We start from the raw sequence: 20219 nt of genomic DNA on the forward strand, positions 1-20219 counted from the left end.
ACAGAAATAATGCTAGCAAAGAGATCCACGAAATACAGATGTAACTCTGTGATATGAATTAACAGAACACCAAGCAGTTTCTCAGAAAGCTTCTTTCCAGATTTCATCTGAGGATATTTCCTTTTTCACCATAGCCCTCTATGGGCTTCCAAATATCACTTTGCCAATTCCACAAGAAGTGTCTTAGCGAAAGGCTTCTTTAGTGGAAAGCTGTAACTCTGTGAGATGATTTCACAGAACGCAAAGAAGTTTCCCAGAAAGCTTCCTTCTCTTTGTTATCGGAGGATATTTCCTTTGGCCCTATAGTCTTCAAAGGGATCCGAAATATCTGTTCTCAGATTCCACAGAAAAAAGGCTAGCAAAGAGATCCAAGAAATACAGATGTAACTCTGTGAGATGAATTAACAGAACACTAAGCACTTTCTCAGAAAGCTTCTTTCCAGATTTCATCTGAGGATATTTCCTTTTTCACCATAGCCCTCTATGGGCTTCCAAATATCACTTTCCCAATTCCACAAGAAGTGTCTTAGCGAAAGGCTTCTTGAGGGGAAAGCTGTAACTCTGTGAGATGATTTCACAGAACACAAAGAAGTTTCTCAAAAACCTTGTTTCTCTTTGTTATCGGAGGATATTTCCTTTGGCCCTATAGTCTTCAAAGGGATCCGAAATATCTGTTCTCAGATTCCACAAAAATAAGGCTAGCAAAGAGATCCACGAAATACAGGTGTAACTCTGTGAGATGAATTAACAGAACACCAAGCAGTTTCTCAGAAAGCTTCTTTCCAGATTTCATCTGAGGATATTTCCTTTTTCACCATAGCCCTCTATGGGTTTCCAAATATCATTTTGCCAATTCCACAAGAAGTGTCTTAGCGAAAGGCTTCTTGAGGGGAAAGCTGTAACTCTGTGAGATGATTTCACTGAACAGAAAGAAGTTTCTCAGAAACCTTGTTTCTCTTTGTTATCGGAGGATATTTCCTTTGGCCCTATAGTCTTAAAACAGATCCGAAATATCTGTTCTCAGATTCCACAGAAATAAGGCTAGCAAGAGATCCACGAAATACAGATGTAACTCTGTGAGATGAATTAAGAGAACACCAAGCAGTTTCTCAGAAAGCTTCTTTCCAGATTTCATCTGAGGATATTTCCTTTTTCACCATAGCCCTCTATGGGCTTCCAAATATCACTTTGCCAATTCCACAAGAAGTGTCTTAGCGAAAGGCTTCTTGAGGGGAAAGCTGTAACTCTGTGAGATAATTTCACAGAACACAAAGAGCTTTCTCAGAAAGCTTCTTTCTCTTTGTTATCAGAGGATACTTCCTTTTGCCCTATAGTCTTCAAAGGGATCCGAAATATCTGTTCTCAGATTCCACAGAAATAAGGCTAGCAAAGAGATCCACGAAATACAGATGTAACTCTGTGAGATGAATTAACAGAACACCAAGCAGTTTCTCAGAAAGCTTGTTTCCAGATTTCATCTGAGGATATTTCCTTTTTCACCATAGCCCTCTATGGGCTTCCAAATATCACTTTGCCAATTCCACAAGAAGTGTCTTAGCGAAAGGCTTCCTGAGGGGAAAGCTGTAACTCTGTGAGATGATTTCACAGAACACAAAGAAGTTTCTCAGAAACCTTGTTTCTCTTTGTTATCGGAGGATATTTCCTTTGGCCCTATAGTCTTCAAAGGGATCCGAAATATCTGTTCTCAGATTCCACAGAAATAAGGCTAGCAAAGAGATCCAAGAAATACAGATGTAACTCTGTGAGCTGAATTAACAGAACACTAAGCAGTTTCTCAGAAAGCTTCTTTCCAGATTTCATCTGAGGATATTTCCTTTTTCACCATAGCCCTCTATGGGCTTCCAAATATCACTTTGCCAATTCCACAAGAAGTGTCTTAGCGAAAGGCTTCTTGAGGGGAAAGCTGTATCTCTGTGAGATGATTTCACAGAACACAAAGAAGTTGCTCAGAAACCTTGTTTCTCTTTGTTATCGGAGGATATTTCCTTTGGCCCTATAGTCTTCAAAGGGATCGGAAATATCTGTTCTCAGATTCCACAAAAATAAGGCTAGCAAAGAGATGCACGAAATACAGATGTAACTCTGTGAGATGAATTAACAGAACCCCAAGCAGTTTCTCAGAAAGCTTCTTTCCAGATTTCATCTGAGGATAATTCCTTTTTCACCATAGCCCTCTATGGGCTTCCAAATATCACTTTGCAAATTCCACAAGAAGTGTCTTAGCGAAAGGCTTCTTGAGGGGAAAGCTGTAACTCTGTGAGATGATTTCACAGAACGCAAAGAAGTTTCTCAGAAAGCTTCCTTCTCTTTGTTATCAGAGGATATTTCCTTTGGCCCTACAGTCTTCAAATGGTCCGAAATATCTGTTCTCAGATTCCACAGAAATAAGGCTAGCAAAGAGATCCAAGAAATACAGATGTAACTCTGTGAGATGAATTAACAGAACACTAAGCAGTTTCTCAGAAAGCTTCTTTCCAGATTTCATCTGAAGATATTTCCTTTTTCATCATAGCCCTCTATGGGCTTCCAAATATCACTTTGCCAATTCCACAAGAAGTGTCTTAGCGAAAGGCTTCTTGAGGGGAAAGCTGTAACTCTGTGAGATGATTTCACAGAACACAAAGAAGTTTCTCCGAAAGCTTCTTTCTCTTTGTAATCGGACGATATTTCCTTTGGCCCTATAGTCTTCAAAGGGATCCGAAATATCTGTTCTCAGATTTCACAGAAATAAGGCTAGCAAAGAGATCCACGATATACAGATGTAATTCTGTGAGATGAATTAACAGAACACTTAGCAGTTTCTCAGAAAGCTTCTTTCCAGATTTCATCTGAGGATATTTACTTTTTCAGCGAAGCCCTCTATGGGCCTCCAAATATCACGTTGCCAATTCCACAAGAACTGTCTTAGCGAAAGGCTTCTTGAGAGGAAAGCTGTAACTCTGTGAGATGAATCACAGAACACAAAGAAGTTTCTCAGAAAGCTTCTTTCTCTTTGTAATCGGAGGATATTTCCTTTGGCCCTATAGTCTTCAAAGGGATCCGAAATATCTGTTCTCAGATTCCACAGAAATAAGGCTAGCAAAGAGATCCACGAAATACAGATGCAACTCTGTGAGATGAATTAACAGAACACGAAGCAGTTTCTCAGAAAGGTTCTTTCCAGATTTCATCTGAGCATATTTCCTTTTTCAACATAGCACTCTATGGGCTTCCAAATATCACTTTGCCAATTCCACAAGAAGTGTCTTAGCGAAAGGCTTCTTGAGGGGAAAGCTGTAACTCTGTGAGATGATTTCACAGAACGCAAAGAAGTTTCTCAGAAAGCTTCCTTCTCTTTGTTATCGGAGGATATTTCCTTTGGCCCTATAGTCTTCAAAGGGATCCGAAATATCTGTTCTCAGATTCCACAGAAATAAGGCTAGCAAAGAGATCCAAGAAATACAGATGTAACTCTGTGAGCTGAATTAACAGAACACTAAGCAGTTTCTCAGAAAGCTTCTTTCCAGATTTCATCTGAGGATATTTCCTTTTTCACCATAGCCCTCTATGGGCTTCCAAATATCACTTTGCCAATTCCACAAGAAGTGTCTTAGCGAAAGGCTTCTTGAGGGGAAAGCTGTAACTCTGTGAGATGATTTCACAGAACACAAAGAAGTTTCTCAGAAACCTTGTTTCTCTTTGTTATCGGAGGATATTTCCTTTGGCCCTATAATCTTCAAAGGGATCGGAAATATCTGTTCTCAGATTCCACAAAAATAAGGCTAGCAAAGAGATCCACGAAATACAGATGTAACTCTGTGAGATTAATTAACAGAACACCAAGCAGTTTCTCAGAAAGCTTCTTTCCAGATTTCATCTGAGGATATTTCCTTTTTCACCATAGCCCTCTATGGGTTTCCAAATATCATTTTGCCAATTCCACAAGAACTGTCTTAGCGAAAGGCTTCTTGAGGGGAAAGCTGTAACTCTGTGAGTTGATTTCACAGAACACAAAGAAGTTTCTCAGAAAGCTTCTTTCTCTTTGTAATCGGAGGATATTTCCTTTGGCCCTATAGTCTTCAAAGGGATCCGAAATATCTGTTCTCAGATTCCACAGAAATAAGGCTAGCAAGAGATCCACGAAATACAGATGTAACTCTGTGAGATGAATTAACAGAACACCAAGCAGTTTCTCAGAAAGCTTCTTTCCAGATTTCATCTGAGGATAATTCCTTTTCCACCATAGCCCTCTATGGGCTTCCAAATATCACTTTGCCAATTCCACAAGAACTGTCTTAGCGAAAGGCTTCTTCAGTGGAAAGCTGTAACTCTGTGAGATGATTTCACAGAACACAAAGAAGTTTCTCAGAAACCTTGTTTCTCTTTGTTATCGGAGGATATTTCCTTTGGCCCTATAGTCTTAAAAGAGATCCGAAATATCTGTTCTCAGATTCCACAGAAATAAGGGTAGCAAAGAGATCCACGAAATACAGATGTAACTCTGTGAGATGAATTAACAGAACACCAAGCAGTTTCTCAGAAAGCTTCTTTCCAGATTTCATCTGAGGATATTTTATTTTTCACCATAGCCTTCTATGGGCTTCCAAATATCACTTTGCCAATTCCACAAGAACTGTCTTAGCGAAAGGCTTCTTGAGTGGAAAGCTGTAACTCTGTGAGTTGATTTCACAGAACACAAAGAAGTTTCTCCGAAAGCTTCTTTCTCTTTGTAATCGGACGATATTTCCTTTGGCCCTATAGTCTTCAAAGGGATCCGAAATATCTGTTCTCAGATTTCACAGAAATAAGGCTAGCAAAGAGATCCACGATATACAGATGTAATTCTGTGAGATGAATTAACAGAACACTTAGCAGTTTCTCAGAAAGCTTCTTTCCAGATTTCATCTGAGGATATTTACTTTTTCAGCGTAGCCCTCTATGGGCTTCCAAATATCACGTTGCCAATTCCACAAGAACTGTCTTAGCGAAAGGCTTCTTGAGAGGAAAGCTGTAACTCTGTGAGATGAATCACAGAACACAATGAAGTTTCTCAGAAAGCTTCTTTCTCTTTTTTATCGGAGGATATTTCCTTTGGCCCTATAGTCTTCAAAGGGATCTAAAATATCTGTTCTCATATTCCACAGAAATAAGGCTAGCAAAGAGAACCACGAAATACAGATGTAACTTTGTGAGATGAATTAAGAGAACACCAAGCAGTTTCTCAGAAAGCTTCTTTCCTGATGCTATCTGAGGATATTTCCTTTTTCACCATAGCCCTCTATGGGCTTCCAAATATCACTTTGCCAATTCCACAAGAACTGTCTTAGCGAAAGGCTTCTTGAGGGGAAAGCTGTAACTCTGTGAGTTGATTTCACAGAATACAAAGAAGTTTCTCAGAAAGCTTCTTTCTCTTTGTAATCTGAGGATATTTCCTTTGGCCCTATAGTCTTCAAAGGGATCCGAAATATCTGTTCTCAGATTCCACAGAAATAAGGCTAGCAAAGAGATCCACGAAATACAGATGCAACTCTGTGAGATGAATTAACAGAACACGAAGCAGTTTCTCAGAAAGGTTCTTTCCAGATTTCATCTGAGCATATTTCCTTTTTCAACATAGCCCTCTATGGGCTTCCAAATATCACTTTGCCAATTCCACAAGAAGTGTCTTAGCGAAAGGCTTCTTGAGTGGAAAGCTGTAACTCTGTGAGATGATATCACAGAACGCAAAGAAGTTTCTCAGAAAGCTTCCTTCTCTTTGTTATCGGAGGATATTTCCTTTGGCCCTATAGTCTTCAAAGGGATCCGAAATATCTGTTCTCAGATTCCACAGAAATAAGGCTAGCAAAGAGATCCAAGAAATACAGATGTAACTCTGTGAGCTGAATTAACAGAACACTAAGCAGTTTCTCAGAAAGCTTCTTTCCAGATTTCATCTGAGGATATTTCCTTTTTCACCATAGCCCTCTATGGGCTTCCAAATATCACTTTGCCAATTCCACAAGAAGTGTCTTAGCGAAAGGCTTCTTGAGGGGAAAGCTGTAACTCTGTGAGATGATTTCACAGAACACAAAGAAGTTTCTCAGAAACCTTGTTTCTCTTTGTTATCGGAGGATATTTCCTTTGGCCCTATAGTCTTCAAAGGGATCGGAAATATCTGTTCTTAGATTCCACAAAAATAAGGCTAGCAAAGAGATCCACGAAATACAGATGTAACTCGGTGAGATTAATTAACAGAACACCAAGCAGTTTCTCAGAAAGCTTCTTTCCAGATTTCATCTGAGGATATTTCCTTTTTCACCATAGCCCTCTATGGGTTTCCAAATATCATTTTGCCAATTCCACAAGAACTGTCTTAGCGAAAGGCTTCTTGAGGGGAAAGCTGTAACTCTGTGAGTTGATTTCACAGAACACAAAGAAGTTTCTCAGAAAGCTTCTTTCTCTTTGTAATCGGAGGATATTTCCTTTGGCCCTATAGTCTTCAAAGGGATCCGAAATATCTGTTCTCAGATTCCACAGAAATAAGGCTAGCAAGAGATCCACGAAATACAGATGTAACTCTGTGAGATGAATTAACAGAACACCAAGCAGTTTCTCAGAAAGCTTCTTTCCAGATTTCATCTGAGGATAATTCCTTTTTCACCATAGCCCTCTATGGGCTTCCAAATATCACTTTGCCAATTCCACAAGAACTGTCTTAGCGAAAGGCTTCTTCAGTGGAAAGCTGTAACTCTGTGGGATGATTTCACAGAACACAAAGAAGTTTCTCAGAAACCTTGTTTCTCTTTGTTATCGGAGGATATTTCCTTTGGCCCTATAGTCTTAAAAGAGATCCGAAATATCTGTTCTCAGATTCCACAGAAATAAGGGTAGCAAAGAGATCCACGAAATACAGATGTAACTCTGTGAGATGAATTAACAGAACACCAAGCAGTTTCTCAGAAAGCTTCTTTCCAGATTTCATCTGAGGATATTTTATTTTTCACCATAGCCTTCTATGGGCTTCCAAATATCACTTTGCCAATTCCACAAGAACTGTCTTAGCGAAAGGCTTCTTGAGTGGAAAGCTGTAACTCTGTGAGTTGATTTCACAGAACACAAAGAAGTTTCTCCGAAAGCTTCTTTCTCTTTGTAATCGGACGATATTTCCTTTGGCCCTATAGTCTTCAAAGGGATCCGAAATATCTGTTCTCAGATTTCACAGAAATAAGGCTAGCAAAGAGATCCACGATATACAGATGTAATTCTGTGAGATGAATTAACAGAACACTTAGCAGTTTCTCAGAAAGCTTCTTTCCAGATTTCATCTGAGGATATTTACTTTTTCAGCGTAGCCCTCTATGGGCTTCCAAATATCACGTTGCCAATTCCACAAGAACTGTCTTAGCGAAAGGCTTCTTGAGAGGAAAGCTGTAACTCTGTGAGATGAATCACAGAACACAAAGAAGTTTCTCAGAAAGCTTGTTTCTGTTTTTTATCGGGGGATATTTCCTTTGGCCCTATAGTCTTCAAAGGATCTAAAATATCTGTTCTCATATTCCACAGAAATAAGGCTAGCAAAGAGAACCACGAAATACAGATGTAACTTTGTGAGATGAATTAAGAGAACACCAAGCAGTTTCTCAGAAAGCTTCTTTCCTGATTCTATCTGAGGATATTTCCTTTTTCACCATAGCCCTCTATGGGCTTCCAAATATCACTTTGCCAATTCCACAAGAAGTGTCTTAGCGAAAGGCTTCTTGAGGGGAAAGCTGTAACTCTGTGAGATGATTTCACAGAACGCAAAGAAGTTTCTCAGAAAGCTTCCTTCTCTTTGTTATCGGAGGATATTTCCTTTGGCCCTATAGTCTTCAAAGGGATCCGAAATATCTGTTCTCAGATTCCACAGAAATAAGGCTAGCAAAGAGATCCAAGAAATACAGATGTAACTCTGTGAGCTGAATTAACAGAACACTAAGCAGTTTCTCAGAAAGCTTCTTTCCAGATTTCATCTGAGGATATTTCCTTTTTCACCATAGCCCTCTATGGGCTTCCAAATATCACTTTGCCAATTCCACAAGAAGTGTCTTAGCGAAAGGCTTCTTGAGGGGAAAGCTGTATCTCTGTGAGATGATTTCACAGAACACAAAGAAGTTGCTCAGAAACCTTGTTTCTCTTTGTTATCGGAGGATATTTCCTTTGGCCCTATAGTCTTCAAAGGGATCGGAAATATCTGTTCTCAGATTCCACAAAAATAAGGCTAGCAAAGAGATCCACGAAATACAGATGTAACTCTGTGAGATGAATTAACAGAACCCCAAGCAGTTTCTCAGAAAGCTTCTTTCCAGATTTCATCTGAGGATAATTCCTTTTTCACCATAGCCCTCTATGGGCTTCCAAATATCACTTTGCCAATTCCACAAGAAGTGTCTTAGCGAAAGGCTTCTTGAGGGGAAAGCTGTAACTCTGTGAGATGATTTCACAGAACGCAAAGAAGTTTCTCAGAAAGCTTCCTTCTCTTTGTTATCGGAGGATATTTCCTTTGGCCCTACAGTCTTCAAAGGGATCCGAAATATCTGTTCTCAGATTCCACAGAAATAAGGCTAGCAAAGAGATCCAAGAAATACAGATGTAACTCTGTGAGATGAATTAACAGAACACTAAGCAGTTTCTCAGAAAGCTTCTTTCCAGATTTCATCTGAAGATATTTCCTTTTTCATCATAGCCCTCTATGGGCTTCCAAATATCACTTTGCCAATTCCATAAGAAGTGTCTTAGCGAAAGGCTTCTTGAGGGGAAAGCTGTAACTCTGTGAGATGATTTCACAGAACACAAAGAAGTTTCTCCGAAAGCTTCTTTCTCTTTGTAATCGGACGATATTTCCTTTGGCCCTATAGTCTTCAAAGGGATCCGAAATATCTGTTCTCAGATTTCACAGAAATAAGGCTAGCAAAGAGATCCACGATATACAGATGTAATTCTGTGAGATGAATTAACAGAACACTTAGCAGTTTCTCAGAAAGCTTCTTTAGAGATTTCATCTGAGGATATTTACTTTTTCAGCGTAGCCCTCTATGGGCTTCCAAATATCACGTTGCCAATTCCACAAGAACTGTCTTAGCGAAAGGCTTCTTGAGAGGAAAGCTGTAACTCTGTGAGATGAATCACAGAACACAAAGAAGTTTCTCAGAAAGCTTCTTTCTCTTTTTTATCGGAGGATATTTCCTTTGGCCCTATAGTCTTCAAAGGGATCTAAAATATCTGTTCTCATATTCCACAGAAATAAGGCTAGCAAAGAGAACCACGAAATACAGATGTAACTTTGTGAGATGAATTAAGAGAACACCAAGCAGTTTCTCAGAAAGCTTCTTTCCTGATGCTATCTGAGGATATTTCCTTTTTCACCATAGCCCTCTATGGGCTTCCAAATATCACTTTGCCAATTCCACAAGAACTGTCTTAGCGAAAGGCTTCTTGAGGGGAAAGCTGTAACTCTGTGAGTTGATTTCACAGAATACAAAGAAGTTTCTCAGAAAGCTTCTTTCTCTTTGTAATCTGAGGATATTTCCTTTGGCCCTATAGTCTTCAAAGGGATCCGAAATATCTGTTCTCAGATTCCACAGAAATAAGGCTAGCAAAGAGATCCACGAAATACAGATGCAACTCTGTGAGATGAATTAACAGAACACGAAGCAGTTTCTCAAAAAGGTTCTTTCCAGATTTCATCTGAGCATATTTCCTTTTTCAACATAGCCCTCTAAGGGCTTCCAAATATCACTTTGCCAATTCCACAAGAAGTGTCTTAGCGAAAGGCTTCTTGAGGGGAAAGCTGTAACTCTGTGAGATGATTTCACAGAACGCAAAGAAGTTTCTCAGAAAGCTTCCTTCTCTTTGTTATCGGAGGATATTTCCTTTGGCCCTATAGTCTTCAAAGGGATCCGAAATATCTGTTCTCAGATTCCACAGAAATAAGGCTAGCAAAGAGATCCAAGAAATACAGATGTAACTCTGTGAGCTGAATTAACAGAACACTAAGCACTTTCTCAGAAAGCTTCTTTCCAGATTTCATCTGAGGATATTTCCTTTTTCACCATAGCCCTCTATGGGCTTCCAAATATCACTTTGCCAATTCCACAAGAAGTGTCTTAGCGAAAGGCTTCTTGAGGGGAAAGCTGTAACTCTGTGAGATGATTTCACAGAACACAAAGAAGTTTCTCAGAAACCTTGTTTCTCTTTGTTATCGGAGGATATTTCCTTTGGCCCTATAGTCTTCAAAGGGATCGGAAATATCTGTTCTCAGATTCCACAAAAATAAGGCTAGCAAAGAGATCCACGAAATACAGATGTAACTCTGTGAGATTAATTAACAGAACACCAAGCAGTTTCTCAGAAAGCTTCTTTCCAGATTTCATCTGAGGATATTTCCTTTTTCACCATAGCCCTCTATGGGTTTCCAAATATCATTTTGCCAATTCCAGAAGAACTGTCTTAGCGAAAGGCTTCTTGAGGGGAAAGCTGTAACTCTGTGAGTTGATTTCACAGAACACAAAGAAGTTTCTCAGAAAGCTTCTTTCTCTTTGTAATCGGAGGATATTTCCTTTGGCCCTATAGTCTTCAAAGGGATCCGAAATATCTGTTCTCAGATTCCACAGAAATAAGGCTAGCAAGAGATCCACGAAATACAGATGTAACTCTGTGAGATGAATTAACAGAACACCAAGCAGTTTCTCAGAAAGCTTCTTTCCAGATTTCATCTGAGGATAATTCCTTTTTCACCATAGCCCTCTATGGGCTTCCAAATATCACTTTGCCAATTCCACAAGAACTGTCTTAGCGAAAGGCTTCTTGAGTGGAAAGCTGTAACTCTGTGAGTTGATTTCACAGAACACAAAGAAGTTTCTCCGAAAGCTTCTTTCTCTTTGTAATCGGACGATATTTCCTTTGGCCCTATAGTCTTCAAAGGGATCCGAAATATCTGTTCTCAGATTTCACAGAAATAAGGCTAGCAAAGAGATCCACGATATACAGATGTAATTCTGTGAGATGAATTAACAGAACACTTAGCAGTTTCTCAGAAAGCTTCTTTCCAGATTTCATCTGAGGATATTTACTTTTTCAGCGTAGCCCTCTATGGGCTTCCAAATATCACGTTGCCAATTCCACAAGAACTGTCTTAGCGAAAGGCTTCTTGAGAGGAAAGCTGTAACTCTGTGAGATGAATCACAGAACACAAAGAAGTTTCTCAGAAAGCTTCTTTCTCTTTTTTATCGGAGGATATTTCCTTTGGCCCTATAGTCTTCAAAGGGATCTAAAATATCTGTTCTCATATTCCACAGAAATAAGGCTAGCAAAGAGAACCACGAAATGCAGATGTAACTTTGTGAGATGAATTAAGAGAACACCAAGCAGTTTCTCAGAAAGCTTCTTTCCTGATGCTATCTGAGGATATTTCCTTTTTCACCATAGCCCTCTATGGGCTTCCAAATATCACTTTGCCAATTCCACAAGAACTGTCTTAGCGAAAGGCTTCTTGAGGGGAAAGCTGTAACTCTGTGAGTTGATTTCACAGAATACAAAGAAGTTTCTCAGAAAGCTTCTTTCTCTTTGTAATCTGAGGATATTTCCTTTGGCCCTATAGTCTTCAAAGGGATCCGAAATATCTGTTCTCAGATTCCACAGAAATAAGGCTAGCAAAGAGATCCACGAAATACAGATGCAACTCTGTGAGATGAATTAACAGAACACGAAGCAGTTTCTCAGAAAGGTTCTTTCCAGATTTCATCTGAGCATATTTCCTTTTTCAACATAGCCCTCTATGGGCTTCCAAATATCACTTTGCCAATTCCACAAGAAGTGTCTTAGCGAAAGGCTTCTTGAGGGGAAAGCTGTAACTCTGTGAGATGATTTCACAGAACGCAAAGAAGTTTCTCAGAAAGCTTCCTTCTCTTTGTTATCGGAGGATATTTCCTTTGGCCCTATAGTCTTCAAAGGGATCCGAAATATCTGTTCTCAGATTCCACAGAAATAAGGCTAGCAAAGAGATCCAAGAAATACAGATGTAACTCTGTGAGCTGAATTAACAGAACACTAAGCAGTTTCTCAGAAACTTCTTTCCAGATTTCATCTGAGGATATTTCCTTTTTCACCATAGCCCTCTATGGGCTTCCAAATATCACTTTGCCAATTCCACAAGAAGTGTCTTAGCGAAAGGCTTCTTGAGGGGAAAGCTGTAACTCTGTGAGATGATTTCACAGAACACAAAGAAGTTTCTCAAAAACCTTGTTTCTCTTTGTTATTGGAGGATATTTCCTTTGGCCCTATAGTCTTCAAAGGGATCGGAAATATCTGTTCTCAGATTCCACAGAAATAAGGCTAGCAAGAGATCCACGAAATACAGATGTAACTCTGTGAGATGAATTAACAGAACACCAAGCAGTTTCTCAGAAAGCTTCTTTCCAGATTTCATCTGAGGATAATTCCTTTTTCACCATAGCCCTCTATGGGCTTCCAAATATCACTTTGCCAATTCCACAAGAACTGTCTTAGCGAAAGGCTTCTTGAGTGGAAAGCTGTAACTCTGTGAGTTGATTTCACAGAACACAAAGAAGTTTCTGCGAAAGCTTCTTTCTCTTTGTAATCGGACGATATTTCCTTTGGCCCTATAGTCTTCAAAGGGATCCGAAATATCTGTTCTCAGATTTCACAGAAATAAGGCTAGCAAAGAGATCCACGATATACAGATGTAATTCTGTGAGATGAATTAACAGAACACTTAGCAGTTTCTCAGAAAGCTTCTTTCCAGATTTCATCTGAGGATATTTACTTTTTCAGCGTAGCCCTCTATGGGCTTCCAAATATCACGTTGCCAATTCCACAAGAACTGTCTTAGCGAAAGGCTTCTTGAGAGGAAAGCTGTAACTCTGTGAGATGAATCACAGAACACAAAGAAGTTTCTCAGAAAGCTTCTTTCTCTTTTTTATCGGAGGATATTTCCTTTGGCCCTATAGTCTTCAAAGGGATCTAAAATATCTGTTCTCATATTCCACAGAAATAAGGCTACCAAAGAGAACCACGAAATACAGATGTAACTGTGTGAGATGAATTAAGAGAACACCAAGCAGTTTCTCAGAAAGCTTCTTTCCTGATGCTATCTGAGGATATTTCCTTTTTCACCATAGCCCTCTATGGGCTTCCAAATATCACTTTGCCAATTCGACAAGAACTGTCTTAGCGAAAGGCTTCTTGAGGGGAAAGCTGTAACTCTGTGAGTTGATTTCACAGAATACAAAGAAGTTTCTCAGAAAGCTTCTTTCTCTTTGTAATCTGAGGATATTTCCTTTGGCCCTATAGTCTTCAAAGGGATCCGAAATATCTGTTCTCAGATTCCACAGAAATAAGGCTAGCAAAGAGATCCACGAAATACAGATGCAACTCTGTGAGATGAATTAACAGAACACGAAGCAGTTTCTCAGAAAGGTTCTTTCCAGATTTCATCTGAGCATATTTCCTTTTTCAACATAGCCCTCTATGGGCTTCCAAATATCACTTTGCCAATTCCACAAGAAGTGTCTTAGCGAAAGGCTTCTTGAGGGGAAAGCTGTAACTCTGTGAGATGATTTCACAGAACACAAAGAAATTTCTCAGAAAGCTTCTTTCTCTTTGTAATCGGAGGATATTTCCTTTGGCCCTATAGTCTTCAAAGGGATCCGAAATATCTGTTCTCAGATTCCACAGAAATAAGGCTAGCAAGAGATCCACGAAATACAGATGTAACTCTGTGAGATGAATTAACAGAACCCCAAGCCGTTTCTCAGAAAGCTTCTTTCCAGATTTCATCTGAGGATAATTCCTTTTTCACCATAGCCCTCTATGGGCTTCCAAATATCACTTTGCCAATTCCACAAGAAGTGTCTTAGCGAAAGGCTTCTTGAGGGGAAAGCTGTAACTCTGTGAGATGATTTCACAGAACGCAAAGAAATTTCTCAGAAAGCTTCCTTCTCTTTGTTATCGGAGGATATTTGCTTTGGCCCTATAGCCTTCAAAGGGATCCGAAATATCTGTTCTCAGATTCCACAGAAATAAGGCTAGCAAAGAGATCCAAGAACTACAGATGTAACTCTGTGAGATGAATTAACAGAACACTAAGCAGTTTCTCAGAAAGCTTCTTTCCAGATTTCATCTGAAGATATTTCCTTTTTCATCATAGCCCTCTATGGGATTCCAAATATCACTTTGCCAATTCCACAAGAAGTGTCTTAGCGAAAGGCTTCTTGAGTGCAAAGCTGTAACTCTGTGAGATGATTTCACAGAACACAAAGAAGTTTCTCCGAAAGCTTCTTTCTCTTTGTAATCGGACGATATTTCCTTTGGCCCTATAGTCTTCAAAGGGATCCGAAATATCTGTTCTCAGATTTCACAGAAATAAGGCTAGCAAAGAGATCCACGATATACAGATGTAATTCTGTGAGATGAATTAACAGAACACTTAGCAGTTTCTCAGAAAGCTTCTTTCCAGATTTCATCTGAGGATATTTACTTTTTCAACATAGCCCTCTATGGGCTTCCAAATATCACTTTGCCAATTCCACAAGAAGTGTCTTAGCGAAAGGCTTCTTGAGGGGAAAGCTGTAACTCTGTGAGATGATTTCACAGAACGCAAAGAAGTTTCTCAGAAAGCTTCCTTCTCTTTGTTATCGGAGGATATTTCCTTTTGCCCTATAGTCTTCAAAGGGATCCGAAATATCTGTTCTCAGATTCCACAGAAATAAGGCTAGCAAAGAGATCCAAGAAATACAGATGTAACTCTGTGAGCTGAATTAACAGAACACTAAGCAGTTTCTCAGAAAGCTTCTTTCCAGATTTCATCTGAGGATATTTCCTTTTTCACCATAGCCCTCTATGGGCTTCCAAATATCACTTTGCCAATTCCACAAGAAGTGTCTTAGCGAAAGGCTTCTTGAGGGGAAAGCTGTAACTCTGTGAGATGATTTCACAGAACACAAAGAAGTTTCTCAGAAACCTTGTTTCTCTTTGTTATCGGAGGATATTTCCTTTGGCCCTATAGTCTTCAAAGGGATCGGAAATATCTGCTCTCAGATTCCACAAAAATAAGGCTAGCAAAGAGATCCACGAAATACAGATGTAACTCTGTGAGATGAATTATCAGAACACCAAGCAGTTTCTCAGAAAGCTTCTTTCCAGATTTCATCTGAGGATATTTCCTTTTTCACCATAGCCCTCTATGGGTTTCCAAATATCATTTTGCCAATTCCACAAGAAGTGTCTTAGCGAAAGGCTTCTTGAGGGGAAAGCTGTAACTCTGTGAGTTGATTTCACAGAACACAAAGAAGTTTCTCAGAAAGCTTCTTTCTCTTTGTAATCGGAGGATATTTCCTTTGGCCCTATAGTCTTCAAAGGGATCCGAAATATCTGTTCTCAGATTCCACAGAAATAAGGCTAGCAAGAGATCCACGAAATACAGATGTAACTCTGTGAGATGAATTAACAGAACACCAAGCAGTTTTTCAGAAAGCTTCTTTCCAGATTTCATCTGAGGATAATTCCTTTTTCACCATAGCCCTCTATGGGCTTCCAAATATCACTTTGCCAATTCCACAAGAAGTGTCTTAGCGAAAGGCTTCTTGAGAGGAAAGCTGTAACTCTGTGAGATGATTTCACAGAACGCAAAGAAGTTTCTCAGAAAGCTTCCTTCTCTTTGTTATCGGAGGATATTTCCTTTGGCCCTATAGTCTTCAAAGGGATACGAAATATCTGTTCTCAGATTCCACAGAAATAAGGCTACCAAAGAGATCCAAGAAATACAGATGTAACTCTGTGAGATGAATTAACAGAACACTAAGCAGTTTCTCAGAAAGCTTCTTTCCAGATTTCATCTGAAGATATTTCCTTTTTCAACATAGCCCTCTATGGGCTTCCAAATATCACTTTGCCAATTCCACAAGAAGTGTCTTAGCGAAAGGCTTCTTGAGGGGAAAGCTGTAACTCTGTGAGATGATTTCACACAACACAAAGAAGTTTCTCAGAAAGCTTCTTTCTCTTTGTTATCGGAGGATATTTCCTTTGGCCCTATAGTCTTAAAAGAGATCTGAAATATCTGTTCTCAGATTCCACAGAAATAAGGGTAGCAAAGAGATCCACGAAATACAGATGTAACTCTGTGAGATGAATTAACAGAACACCAAGCCGTTTCTCAGAAAGCTTCTTTCCAGATTTCATCCGAGGATATTTCCTTTTTCACCATAGCCCTCTATGGGCTTCCAAATATCACTTTGCCAATTCCACAAGAACTGTCTTAGCGAAAGGCTTCTTGAGGGGAAAGCTGTAACTCTGTGAGATGATTTCACTGAACAGAAAGAAGTTTCTCAGAAAGCTTCTTTCTCTTTGTTATCGGAGGATAATTCCTTTGGCCCTATAGTCTTCAAAGGGATCCGAAATATCTGTTCTCAGATTCCACAGAAATAAGGCTAGCAAAGAGATCCACGAAATACAGATGTAACTCTGTGAGATGAATTAACAGAACACCAAGCAGTTTCTCAGAAAGCTTCTTTCCAGATTTCATCTGAGGGTATTTCCTTTTTCACCATAGCCCTCTATGGGCTTCCAAATATCACTTTGCCAATTCCACAAGAACTGTCTTAGCGAAAGGCTTCTTGAGAGGAAAGCTGTAACTCTGTGAGATGATTTCACAGAACACAAAGAAGTTTCTCAGAAAGCTTGTTTCTCTTTGTTATCAGAGGACATTTCCTTTGGCTCTACAGTCTTCAAAGGGATCCGAAATATCTGTTCTCAGATTCCACAGACATAAGGGTAGCAAAGAGATCCAAGAAATACAGATGTAACACTGTGAGATGAATTAAGAGAACACCAAGCAGTTTCTCAGAAAGCTTCTTTCCAGATTTCATCTCAGGATATTTCCTTTTTCACCATAGCCCTCTTTGGGCTTCCAAATATCACTTTGCCAATTCCACAAGAAGTGTCTTAGCGAAAGGCTTCTTGAGGGGAAAGCTGTAACTCTGTGAGATGATTTCACAGAACACAAAGAAGTTTCTCAGAAACCTTGTTTCTCTTTGTTATCGGAGGATATTTCCTTTGGCCCTATAGTCTTCAAAGGGATCGGAAATATCTGCTCTCAGATTCCACAAAAATAAGGCTAGCAAAGAGATCCACGAAATACAGATGTAACTCTGTGAGATGAATTATCAGAACACCAAGCAGTTTCTCAGAAAGCTTCTTTCCAGATTTCATCTGAGGATATTTCCTTTTTCACCATAGCCCTCTATGGGTTTCCAAATATCATTTTGCCAATTCCACAAGAACTGTCTTAGCGAAAGGCTTCTTGAGGGGAAAGCTGTAACTCTGTGAGTTGATTTCACAGAACACAAAGAAGTTTCTCAGAAAGCTTCTTTCTCTTTGTAATCGGAGGATATTTCCTTTGGCCCTATAGTCTTCAAAGGGATCCGAAATATCTGTTCTCAGATTCCACAGAAATAAGGCTAGCAAGAGATCCCCGAAATACAGATGTAACTCTGTGAGATGAATTAACAGAACACCAAGCAGTTTTTCAGAAAGCTTCTTTCCAGATTTCATCTGAGGATAATTCCTTTTTCACCATAGCCCTCTATGGGCTTCCAAATATCACTTTGCCAATTCCACAAGAAGTGTCTTAGCGAAAGGCTTCTTGAGAGGAAAGCTGTAACTCTGTGAGATGATTTCACAGAACGCAAAGAAGTTTCTCAGAAAGCTTCCTTCTCTTTGTTATCGGAGGATATTTCCTTTGGCCCTATAGTCTTCAAAGGGATCCGAAATATCTGTTCTCAGATTCCACAGAAATAAGGCTACCAAAGAGATCCAAGAAATACAGATGTAACTCTGTGAGATGAATTAACAGAACACTAAGCAGTTTCTCAGAAAGCTTCTTTCCAGATTTCATCTGAAGATATTTCCTTTTTCAACATAGCCCTCTATGGGCTTCCAAATATCACTTTGCCAATTCCACAAGAAGTGTCTTAGCGAAAGGCTTCTTGAGGGGAAAGCTGTAACTCTGTGAGATGATTTCACACAACACAAAGAAGTTTCTCAGAAAGCTTCTTTCTCTTTGTTATCGGAGGATATTTCCTTTGGCCCTATAGTCTTAAAAGAGATCTGAAATATCTGTTCTCAGATTCCACAGAAATAAGGGTAGCAAAGAGATCCACGAAATACAGATGTAACTCTGTGAGATGAATTAACAGAACACCAAGCCGTTTCTCAGAAAGCTTCTTTCCAGATTTCATCCGAGGATATTTCCTTTTTCACCATAGCCCTCTATGGGCTTCCAAATATCACTTTGCCAATTCCACAAGAACTGTCTTAGCGAAAGGCTTCTTGAGGGGAAAGCTGTAACTCTGTGAGATGATTTCACAGAACAGAAAGAAGTTTCTCAGAAAGCTTCTTTCTCTTTGTTATCGGAGGATAATTCCTTTGGCCCTATAGTCTTCAAAGGGATCCGAAATATCTGTTCTCAGATTCCACAGAAATAAGGCTAGCAAAGAGATCCACGAAATACAGATGTAACTCTGTGAGATGAATTAACAGAACACCAAGCAGTTTCTCAGAAAGCTTCTTTCCAGATTTCATCTGAGGATATTTCCTTTTTCACCATAGCCCTCTATGGGCTTCCAAATATCACTTTGCCAATTCCACAAGAACTGTCTTAGCGAAAAGCTTCTTGAGAGGAAAGCTGTAACTCTGTGAGATGATTTCACAGAACACAAAGAAGTTTCTCAGAAAGCTTGTTTCTCTTTGTTATCAGAGGACATTTCCTTTGGCCCTATAGTCTTCAAAGGGATCCGAAATATCTGTTCTCAGATTCCACAGACATAAGGCTAGCAAAGAGATCCAAGAAATACAGATGTAACACTGTGAGATGAATTAAGAGAACACCAAGCAGTTTCTCAGAAAGCTTCTTTCCAGATTTCATCTGAGGATATTTCCTTTTTCACCATAGCCCTCTTTGGGCTTCCAAATATCACTTTGCCAATTCCACAAGAAGTGTCTTAGCGAAAGGCTTCTTGAGGGGAAAGCTGTAACTCTGTGAGATGATTTCACAGAACACAAAGAACTTTCTCAGAAAGCTTCTTTCTGTTTGTTATCAGAGGATACTTCCTTTTGCTCTATAGTCTTCAAAGGGATCCGAAATATCTGTTCTCAGATTCCACAGAAATAAGGCTAGCAAAGAGATCCACGAAATACAGATGTAACTCTGTGAGATGAATTAACAGAACACCAAGCCGTTTCTCAGAAAGCTTCTTTCCAGATTTCATCTGAGGATATTTCCTTTTTCACCATAGCCCTCTATGGGCTTCCAAATATCACTTTGCCAATTCCACAAGAACTGTCTTAGCGAAAGGCTTCTTGAGGGGAAAGCTGTAACTCTGTGAGATGATTTCACAGAACACAAAAAAGTTTCTCAGAAAGCTTGTTTCTCTTTGTTATCAGAGGACATTTCCTTTGGCCCTATAGTCTTCAAAGGGATCCGAAATATCTGTTCTCAGATTCCAAAGAAATAAGGCTAGCAAAGAGATCCACGAAATACAGATGTACCTCTGTGAGATGAATTAACAGAACACCAAGCAGTTTCTCAGAAAGCTTCTTTCCAGATTTCATCTGAGGATATTTCCTTTTTCACCATAGCCCTCTAGGGGCTTCCAAATATCACTTTGCCAATTCCAAAAGAACTGTCTCAGCCAAAGACTTCTTGAGGGGAAAGCTGTAACTCTGTGAGATGATTTCACAGAACAGAAAGAAGTTTCTCAGAAAGCTTCTTTCTCTTTGTTATCGGAGGATAATTCCTTTGGCCCTATAGTCTTCAAAGGGATCCGAAATATCTGTTCTCAGATTCCACAGAAATAAGGCTAGCAAAGAGATCCACGAAATACAGATGTAACTCTGTGATATGAATTAACAGAACACCAAGCAGTTTCTCAGAAAGCTTCTTTCCAGATTTCATCTGAGGATATTTCCTTTTTCACCATAGCCCTCTATGGGCTTCCAAATATCACTTTGCCAATTCCAAAAGAAGTGTCTTAGCGAAAGGCTTCTTGAGGGGAAAGCTGTAACTCTGTGAGATAATTTCACAGAACACAAAGAGCTTTCTCAGAAAGCTTCTTTCTCTTTGTTATCAGAGGATACTTCCTTTGGCCCTATAGTCTTCAAAGGGATCCAAAATATCTGTTCTCAGATTC

The sequence above is a fragment of the Macaca mulatta genome, chromosome 10, assembly GCF_049350105.2.
Source record: "Macaca mulatta isolate MMU2019108-1 chromosome 10, T2T-MMU8v2.0, whole genome shotgun sequence".
NCBI lineage: Eukaryota > Metazoa > Chordata > Mammalia > Primates > Cercopithecidae > Macaca > Macaca mulatta.